Source organism: Alexandromys fortis, unplaced genomic scaffold (genome assembly GCF_014885135.2).
Source record: "Alexandromys fortis isolate MF-2015 unplaced genomic scaffold, M_Fortis_MF-2015_v1.1 scaffold_58, whole genome shotgun sequence".
In the NCBI taxonomy this organism is placed as follows: Eukaryota; Metazoa; Chordata; class Mammalia; order Rodentia; family Cricetidae; genus Alexandromys; species Alexandromys fortis.
Window position 1 is genome coordinate 9,900,855 of NW_026067940.1, and position 4,408 is coordinate 9,905,262.

The 4,408-nt window shown below is 41.4% G+C and overlaps 1 non-coding gene across 1 annotated transcript; it reads left to right on the forward strand.

The window, feature by feature from the left end:
- The first annotated feature begins 2,495 nt into the window (after positions 1-2,495).
- LOC126505142 (U6 spliceosomal RNA) lies at positions 2,496-2,599 on the forward strand. Its single transcript, XR_007592824.1, has one exon. It is a non-coding gene; the product is annotated as a U6 spliceosomal RNA (small nuclear RNA).
- Positions 2,600-4,408: the final 1,809 nt, after the last annotated feature.

Consider the following 4,408-nt stretch of genomic DNA (forward strand, 5'->3'; position numbering starts at 1 on the left):
ACCGATTCAGGAGCCAGTCAATGAACACAGAGGTTTCAATAATGGTTTTTAAATCAGAAAAGAAAAGGGCCCAGAAAGCACAAACCAAAATCATTCTTTGCTCCCTCGTAGTACCTCTGGTCAGCCCAATTGCTCCCTATGCTGTACATCTGAACCCTTTCTCTTTTTAAAAAATATTTAGTTTTAATTTGAATTTTGTGTGTGTGTGTGCGCGCACCCGTGTGTGTGTGTGTGTGTGTGTGTGTGTGTGTGTGTGTGTGTGTTGTGCAGATGACCACAAAGGCCAGAAAAGAGCATCGGCATTGGATCCCCTGGAGTTACAAGTGGTCATGTTGCATCCACAGTCAGGAAGCAAAGAGATGAACGCTGGTGCTCAGCTCCCTTTCTTCTACATATTCAGTCCAGGACCCCGCCCAGGGAATGGTGCTGCCTACACATCCAGAGAGTCTTCCAGTCTTAATTAACCCAACCAAGACAATTCCTCACAAATGTGCCCAGAGGTGTGTCTTAAAGATGACTTATCAAGTTGACAGTTGAGTAAGCCATCGCAGAATCTTTATTTCCAAAAGCCAGTCTAGAACTGCGCAGAAAGGAGTGTTGATTCAGTGGGTTTGTGCTTGGCATGTCAACGCCGAAAACTTACCATGACAGGGAAAAGTGATTGGTTTAGTAAAGCCACAGAAGCCTAGATGAAGAGAAACCAATGAGCCACATGGCAACAGAGCACATAAAACAGCAGGAGCTGCTCGCACTGGAACCTTATCAGCAAATAAGAGGTGATTAGAGGGGGAAATAAACAGCTTTAATGCTTTCGCGTGGAATGGCTGCAGGCTTGCCCTGAGTCGCTTATAGAAATAACTCACTTATTACCAGTAAGCTATGCTAAACATACAAACAAGACCTGGGCTTGTTTTGTGCGTCATTTTTTAAAGATTTCTGTTATTTTAAAATTAATGTGCATGCGTGCATGTGAATGAAGGTACCTGCAGAAGCCAGAGGAGAGCATTGAATCTCCTGGAGCTAGAGTTTACAATCAGATAAGTCACCCAGTGGAGGCTTTGGAAGCCAGGGCCTCTGCAAGAAAAACCTATGTTCTGAAATGCTGAAATGTCTCTCCAGCCCCTAGAACAGCGGTTCTCAACCTTTCTAATGCTGTGACCCTTAATACAGTTCCTTGTGTTGCAGTGACTCCCAACCATAAAATTATTACCATTGCTATTTCAAAACTGTGATTTTGCTACTGCTAGGAATATTAATATAAATAGCTATTTTTGATGGTCTTAGGCAACCCCTACGAAAAGGTCATTTCCCCTCCCCAAAGGAGTCATGACACACAGGTTGAGAACCACTGCCCTGAAATATCATTTTAATGATATCTAGGCCATAGGTCTAATCATCATGTAGCCTGTGTGATTCAAAGAGAGAATAGTTCAATGTTCCCTTTGGGCCACTCTGTTGACCAAAGTCACCCTTCTTTCTGTGGGAAAAGGTGTCACGGGTAGACAAGCAACATAGGCTGTACCTGTATCCAAACCACCTTTGAAGTTAGGCTATATACTGGCTGAACTACACCCCTCTGGAAATTCATATGCTAGCTAGCATCCTAGTACCTCAGAATGCCATCACATATGTGGAATTCTTGAAAGAAGTAGTTGTATGAAAAATGGGCGGATCATTAGGGTGGATTTTAATCCAATGAGAGAAGACTCGAACATAGGTATAGACAAAGGGAGGACTGGCACGTGAAGGCACGAGGAGATGACCAGTCACCAGCCAAGCAGAGCGACCTCAAAGAAGTCAACCCCATTATAATGGTTTATACTGATTAAACCATTGTAATGGTTTATACTGATTGCCAACTTGAGAGGATCTGCAATCATTCAAGAGACAAGCCCAGAGGCTTATCTATGAGAGAGTTTCTAGACTAGGGTAAGTGATGTGGAAAGATACCCCCTACAAATGGGGACACCATTCCATGATGGGGATCCTGGGATGAATAAAAAGGAAAAAACAAGCTAAGCATCAGCTTCTTTTCTCTGTGTGTATCTCTCTGTCTCTGTCTCTCTCTCTTTTTCTCTCTCTCTCTCCTTCCTGCCACCTCACCTCACACTCTTACTACTCCTACCATCACACCGTCCTGCCCAGGATGAACTGTATTCTAGAACTCTGAGCCAAAATAACCCTTCCTCTCTTCAGTTGCTTTCGTCAGGCATTTTGTCATAGTAACTAGAAAAGTAACTGAGGCATCTGTGGACACCTTGATGTTGGACTTCCAGGCTCCAGAACAATGAGGCAGTAGAATACACTGCCTAAAGCTCCCAGTCTGGAGTGCTTGGTGATTTCTGACCCCACAAGCAAGCACGAGCCATAAATTCTTTCGTCAGCTTTGCAACCGCGCTAGCACTGAAGCTCCGGGACTGTTGGGAGTTTGCAGATCTGCATGACAGTTACATTTCTGCATATGAAGTAATGCTTGGTAGAGAATTAACACTCAAGTGGTATTTGTAGCACATATACTAAAATTGGAATAATAGAGAGAAGTTTGGCATGGACCATGTGAAAGGATGACACACGAATTTGTGAACTGTTCCATCTTGTTATAACATCTTTTGTTGGGGATTTATACATACATATATGAACAGGAATTATGTATGCATATGTATCCATAAATATATGCCTATGAAATTCTATGAAACAAAGATTTGGGTTTTTTCAGAAAAAACAAAAGAAATGAAATGAGTAGGAAGAAATTCGAATTTTTTTTACAAAGATGAAGAATAAAACATCTTGTGTCTATGTTTCAACCAAAATTCTAGGAGATATAGCTATAGCAATAAGAGACAAATTCACAGCTAAAATGTACAAAGGAGGGAAAGAAAGGAAGAAGACATCTTTGTTCTCAGATGGCACAATCACATATGTAGAAAATTTAAATAAATTACCATATAGTTAATAAGTAGTTTGAACATGATTGCAGGATTTAAAGTTAATACATTAAACAAAGATGTGAAGGGAAGATGGGGGTAAGGAAGAAAATACATAGAGGGACAGCTAATACTAACAGGGCCATTTGAGGGACCACATGGAAACCTACTACAGTTGAAGCTTCTTAAAATATTCACACATATAAAAGAAATCTAACTGGAGTCACCAAAAAACAGGGGAAATATAGCACTAACTAGACAGCTCTCACCACCGAGTGAAATCCCCCAGGACCAGGAATGAGTTACATTTAATAGAGCTGTTGGCCAAAGGTGCCCATGGAAACTCCCAAACAATTTGGGTTAATGCTAAGTCCACTGGTTGCTCTCTATAATTTGATTGCAAAGCCCTATTGCTGTAGACAGCACTTACATACTTATTGAATGCAGAGAAGTGGAGCTGGTACCCAACTAGATCCTTCACCCCTACTTATTAGTGTTCATGATACATAGCAGGCACTTTGAACACTACCAGAGGAAAAATGTCAACACAACCCAGTTACACATCCTTTGATCTACAGTAGGAATCTGCCTACATAATACACTGGTACAACAATGGCTCTACAGTTGTGGGAGTAACCAACCACTGTCTGATTAAATTGAAGGCCCACTCCATATTATGGGACCCATACCTAGTACTGCTCAGGTAGCCAGAAACCTGAGACCAGATAGGCCATGGACCTGGGGAAAACCACACAACTGTTCTGCTAAGGGAGAGTCACAATAAAATGACTCCTACTGACATTCTGCTACACTTATAGATCAGTATCTTGCTCAGCTTTTATCAGAGCAACTTCTTCCTGCCATGGATGAAAACTAATACAGACATCTACAAATGAACAGCATACAGAAAGTGAGAGACCTTGGAATACTCAGCTATAAAAAAAAAAAGATATCTTCATTCAATACCTCCCATCAGGCTCAGGGAACTATGTGAAAGAAGTAGTGAAATGATTTTAAGAGCCAGTGGGGATAGAAAACACCAAGAAAACAGTGCCTTCCAGAAACAACAGGACTGACACATGTCAAGTCACAGAGACCATGACAGCATGCACAGGGCATACAGAGGTTCAAGCAAGATGGGCTTCCAGAACTGAGTTTTCTTATAGATCAGCAATCAAAGAGTTGAATTCAAAATTAAAAAGACAGAGACTCACTCAGGATAGTGTTTTCTATTTCCATCCATTTGCATGCAAAATTCGAGAAGTCATTGTTTTTTACAGCTGAGTAGTATTCTAATGTGTATATATTCCACACTTTCTTCATCCATTCTTCCATTGAAGGACATCTAGGTTGTTTCCAGGTTCTGGCTATTACAAATAATGCTGCTATGAACATAGTTGAACAAATGCCCTTGTCATATGATCGGGCATCTCTTGGGTATATTCCCAAGAGTGGCATTGCTGGGTCCAGGGGTAGGTTGATCC